Source organism: Rhagoletis zephyria, unplaced genomic scaffold (assembly GCF_001687245.7).
Source record: "Rhagoletis zephyria isolate East Lansing unplaced genomic scaffold, Rhagoletis_zephyria_1.1 Rzeph_scaffold_02508, whole genome shotgun sequence".
NCBI lineage: Eukaryota > Metazoa > Arthropoda > Insecta > Diptera > Tephritidae > Rhagoletis > Rhagoletis zephyria.
Window position 1 is genome coordinate 34,800 of NW_016159592.1, and position 6,452 is coordinate 41,251.

Below are 6,452 nucleotides of genomic sequence, written 5' to 3' on the forward strand. Positions count from 1 at the left end.
AAAAAAAAAAAACAATGTTTAACAAAATGCTAGAAAAATTATGAAATTTCGGCTCTAATCATTTCGATCTTTCCTCGACCTCATTTGTAAAGAAATAAATATTGTACCAGCATCCTGGTAAGTTATATGCTTCGAGCCTGATGGTACAATCGCTTGATGGAGCCAGCAAGCTGGTGTCGTATATTTCCCCTTTTATACAAAAAGGTTTTTGGTTGGATAAAATATTAGCTTTTTTTTCTCGAGTTCATTGTTTTTATATACCATTACTTATTCAAAATGTTTGCGTGTATACTTATGTATGTATAAGTAAGTAAAAAATTTTAGCTACCATTTTTAGCCACACCGACTTTTTTAGCTCTTTTTTGGCCCTTTTTTTTTAAAGGAATTTGGCTACCAGTAAAAATTATTCGCGGCAACACTGTGGCTGAGTACCTTAGCCACGATATAAGGACCCTTGTAAGCCGGATCGAGCTTGTGCGATTCGCCCGTTGCTGCTGGTGTATAATCAACGTATACCAAATCGCCAACCTCACACTGGCGCGGCTGCAAATGCTTCTGATTGTATCGCTTCTTCCACTTTTGTCGTTCAGCTAATATGTTAGCAGCTGCCTCGTCTCGTTAGTTCCCGATATCCTCATTATTGACGACTTGGTCGTGCAGCGCTTGGATAATTGGGTTAGCTGACACGTCCCTGGGGTTGAAATGAAACACCAACTCATTTGGTGTAAACTTGGTTACGCTGTTTAGTTGTGAATTCAAATATAGACATAATTTCTTCCAGTGTCTTCTTTACTGGTTCAGTTTTAGAATTCGTAACGCTTTCAGTAGCATGTATTTGCTGAAGCCACAGACGATAACCAAAATGCGTACCCAACAAGTACAGTCGGAACCTCTCTAAAGTCTGCACGATCGCAAGCACCTCCAACTCGTGACTCGCGTAACGGCTTTCAGCTGCACTGCACTGACGGCTATAATACTGAACTGCAACAAGATCCCTGAGATGCCGAAAGCACTCGCGTCTGTATGTACTTCATGCGGCTTTGCTGCATCGAACATTGCCAGCACCGGTTCAGATGTGAGCGCGTTCTTCAACGCTATGCAGGCTTCACATTGCGCAGTTGTCCATTTAAAATTCTCCTCTTTCTTGAGTAGTTGCGTAAGGGGTTTGGCAATTGTACTATAGTTCGGAATAAACCTACGGAAACAGCCGGTTAGCCCCAGCAATTGAAGCACCTGTGCCGCTGTGGTTGGTCGTGGGAATTCTTTGACGCTTCGCACCTTCCCTTCGTCTGGCTGGATATCGTTCTGGTTGACAACATGGCCAAGAAATGTTACTGTCTCAGCCAAGAAGATACATTTCGAGGGTCGCAGAGTCAAGCCTGCTTCTCGTATTTTTTCCAAAAACTCATCCCTTCCTCTTCCGTTGACGACCACCTCCTGAAGCACCATGGGTGCATTCGCCAATCCGAACGTCATAACATTGTGTTCAATAGTCCATCAGGGGTTAAGAACGCGGTGTACCTTTTGCTGTCTTCTTTCATTGGGATGTGATAATATCCCGCCGTCATATCCAGTGTGGTGTAATAGCGGTTTTCCCCAGCGGGGCCAGCTGTTCCACAACTATCGGCATTGGGAACGGTTTCTTCACAGTAACTGCATTTATCGCACCGAAGTCGGCACACATTCTATCCTCACCGTTGTCTTTCTTTACCAGGACCACTGAGGCTGCATGTGGCGACGTGCTTGGACGAATAATGTCGTATTCCAATAAATGATTCACGATCGATGACAAGACTGTCCGTTGTGCAAATGGAAGTTGGTAGCGTTTTCCCAAAATAGGCTTATCGGTGGTGACCTGTATCTCCATCTCGGTCATGTTATAGCGACCCAATGACGACAAGTCTTCCGCGAAGCAGTCATCGTACCGTTTCAGTAATGCGGTCAACTGCTGGGAGGGACCGGCATCCACTCTGTTGCTAATTGATAACGATATCTCGGATTCTTGCACTCTTAGCACTCCAGAGTCGATGAAAAACTTTTTGTTGCTTTCACACAGCACATCTCGGTCAATGAGTAGCTGGTAAGGCATAAATTCATCTGCCACTATAATCAGACTCACCTGGACAACATGGCCATCTAGCTACATCACGACATTAACCTTCTGTGATGTTTCGACCACACCACCTCTAAAACCTTCAAGCTTCTTCACGGCGGACTCACGTTGTAGGCTGTTTGGAACTAATGACTACTTAACCATTGAAACGTCACTGCCTGTGCCAATAAATGCCGATATGTTCCGTCCGAACACGATCACGTCTTTAGTTACCGGTGGCGGCACTGCAGCCGCCGATTCCGCCACCTTGGCAACCGATGGCTACGCTCCACCACATGATTTAGCGTCGTGCCCAAATTTATTGCACTTACTACACTCTGTTTTGCGCTGTGGTTATCGACACTTGGCTGTAATGTGCCCGGTTTCATTGCAGTTGTAATAACGAACTGACTTACGACCCTTTTGACCACTCTGAGCCTTTGTTGCACCATGGCGTTCATCTGCTGCTGTTTTTGGCCACACTGGCATTTCTGACAACCATTAAATTGATAACAGCAATTCGTGGCACGATCCCAAATTCATTGCAAGTAAATTTCTGGAAAGATTTGTAGCATCTAGGCCACTAATTATGTATGAATTTATTGATACTTCGTTTATGTTTCCGCTGCGGCCCAGACTTATACCAGGTTCACATATAAGTAGATTATCCTCATTTTCGAGCTCAACACCCTAATCTGTAATTATAACAAGGAGATTAGCCATATAAAATTCGTCCCTTGTTAATTTGTAATTATAAAATAATCTCAGATTAAACCGATAACTTTTCGGTGTCCATCCTAGTTTTATCGATTGTTTTTGCAAAAAAGAGGAGAAATGCCAAATGTAAAAGTAAACAAAAATGGACGCTAGCAAGGAAAAGAGGGTTTTAAAGGTATTTTTTTTAATAAAATGTTAAGTTAAAATATATTTATATTGCTTAATATAGCAGAAAAACGTGATCACGGTGGCACAGAGAAGAAACATAACTTTTCCTTGAGATGTGAGAATAAGAAGCACAACAAATTTGACGGCTAATAATCTGAGATTTGCCTATGTAAACGGGGTGATTAAAAAACGAGCTTTGATTGAGATAATATTGATATGTTAACATAGTTTTAGCATTACGTAGAAGTACTCTTTCAGAGATTCATTCATTTCTGCTGAGTTTGGTGCACTTGGAAAGTCTCTTTTCAGCACCTCAATAAATTGATACCAGGTTCTGAAAGCTGGCTGTGAGTCAGCCCAATCTCTTGCCACACCTCTTAAGTTCTGTTGAGCACGAACAGCACTTCTTCTTCACTCTATAAGTATATGTCTCACAGTTGCTCTATTTTTCCAATAAATTGACTCGTCGCCCGGTGCCCCTTCAATGGGTCAAACTCCAGCAGAATTCCAATAATTTCTCTCATCGAATACCTGGTACCTGTCTGCGTTACTACTGATTGGATATCCGTCATCAGATCGCGCCTTGGTTGACCGAGTACCCACCTCCCTTACTGGAGTGCCCGCTGTCGCCTCTGGAACTGTTGTAGCCTGCACTGCTGTTGTGTGTGCATCCGGCTCGCCTGTTGATTGTTGCCTGCATTCTTGTCCTGAATTCTGCGGCGGTGTCTGTCCTTGTGTCGACTCAATATGCCTCAGCGTCATAACTGCTAGTGTACTCACTGTTTTGTCCATGTTGTTGACTATTTCTCGCAGATCACCCACTTGTTGCTGCCATGGCGGAATCTCGCGTGCCTCGTTTTCATCTGCATCCACTTCGTCTGATTCGTACACTTCCATCAACGTCGCAATCTTGTGGTTTTATTCCCTGCTACTGATAGACTGCATTTCTGTAGCAACAAATTCAGTTGCTCCACTTTAAGCGCTGAAAACTTAACCTTCCTGGATGCTGCACTCCCTTGTTCCAGCTGCATTGCATTTTGGCCTTCCTCTAGTCCCATGATTGCGATGCCTTCTGAATACGTCTTAACAGCTTGAATAACTTTTTAATTTTTCTCTCGAATTTAATCAGCAAAATTACGTTGCAAATTCTGCCAACGCACTACTTCTTCGATTTTCTGTCACTTCCATTTATTCGGAGCATCTATTGCTTCTCGATGTTTCGATCGCCTCTACTTTTTCAAACGTCTATCGTTTGGTTGAGCTGCTGTAAGCGTCTCGCTTATCCGTCGCGTATGTGTTGCATCGCTTATCGCTGTACTCCTTTTCTTATTAGTTGCGAGAACGATGGTGGTTTTTCAAACCGTAACGCTTTCTGCCGCCGCTTGTTTCACTGCTCTTAATTCTACGTAACAGGTACATACATACAAACGTCTTTACATTTGTTCCCTGTGGCGTGATAAAATTCGCGGAATCGAGTCCACCGCCTGACGCTGTCAAGAATGCCTGAGTTATGAAATGTGTAAGTATGTATGTATTTATTAATTGAAAAATGAATGTATTCCCAGCCAGCAAAATCATCGTAAACGAGCTCGTAACTGGATATTTGCTAGAAGAAAAACCGGTTAAAAAGTCCTTTATGATAGCCGTTTACGATTCGTTTTCGAGCACTTTTCGCTTGAAATTGTCGAGCGCCTACGAACAGTCGTAAACGCATCGAACAAGCATTCGTATGCGAATGTTAAATATTATAAAATATTGTGGGTTAAGAAAAAGTTTCAACAAAATTAAAATGTTTTCTTGTGCTGACAAATTACTACAAGACTTTCTTTTATTTTTTTTTTTGTTTTATCGTTTACGAGCCTTTCTCTAACTCTTCGCTGATCGAGAATCCCTCGTAAAACATAATGCTCATAAAATGTACGTTTTCTTGCTGGCTGGGTTGTAATTTGTACTAGTTCATAAACTAGTATGTGCCTACCAGTTCGACATTTTCGAAGAACTTAAGCGTTCAGCGACATCTGCCTTTGAATTGCCAAAGCCTAAAATAAAACGCAATTAATTGCTTTTCTTACAAATGTCGGCTGTGGCGTCACGTGAAGACTACTGGTTCTGGTTCTGGGATCGCAGGTTCGAGGCCGCTTGGAGGTGGTTAAGATTTTTAAAGTTAGATCAATGTAAGTAGGAATAATTATTTCAATTTAAATATAAATAACAAACTTAAAAATCTAGCTGCATTACAAAAAAAAGAAACAAATATATGGGAAAAAATACTTGTGCCATAAAAAAATAGATAAAAAAGTTTAAATTAAATTTAAGAACAACAAAAAAAACCCTAAATCAAAAATATAAATAAAAGAAATATTATAAAAAATAAAAATAAAAATAAAAAATTTTCCCTGCGCCCGGGCTTGAACCTGGTACCTCAGGCATCCACGCGAGTGCTTTGCTCTGTCGGCCATTGCGACTGTTGGAGCGCCGCGAGCAAAAAGGCATACTAATGCTTTTCATAGGGGATGAATTGGCAGACTATGTCATCAACTGGTATGATACTACTAGTATTTCTACTAGTAGATGCTGATGCATAGCGTGACAATTGACATCTCGTAGGACATCGCAAGGTTAAAAATACCACTCGCTAACATTGAAAAAGGATAGAACGTGAACTAGTTGGGCTGAAACGCAAACTGGTAGAATTCTAGTTCACAACTAGTAGCTTTCCCTGCAGGGTATGTATGTGTGTGATTGAAAAGACTATATGCCGGAACGCTGTCACGTCTGTACACGACGACAGTTCAATGCTTACTGACTGGCTCTTACAAATCCAAATCTTGATTACTCAAGTAGTTAATTGCCCTGCTGGCACACTATCGGTCATATGGCGCTTACACATATGTTTGTGTTTGGCCGGGCTTCTCCTTCGAATTGTGGCGTACGCCTTGATGTTGTCAATCAAAGGGGAAGGACAAACAGTTTTACGCCGACTCCTAACAGCGATTGTATTTTTATGAGAAGCTCTTTTTCATGGCAGAAATATGCACCGAGGGTTGCCATTACCTGCCGATTTGATTTTTTTGGGGAGCAAATCATTTGTACTTAGATGAACACAGGAATCCTACTTCCAATAACATCAAATAAAGCCACTCATATTTCCACTATTTAGTCATATTTATTTATTGCTTCACAGACAACGTTATTATTTTTCTAACTACAACTTTTTAACAAGCAGTGTGTTCTTAGTTTATGTACATACTAGCCGGCCTTGTATGCGCGAGGCTTCACCACGCGCTTAATGTGTACATAAGTAAGTACATATATTTACGCATTTGAAGAAAGCAAGTGGCAACCCTATTAAAAAAAGAAGCCTTATTGCACACCTAAGGCCAAGCTCTTTCATTTGACATCTTATGTTTATGTTATGTAGACGGATGGAAACTCTATTAAAAAAAAAAAATAAAACTTCATTGCACATCCAGAG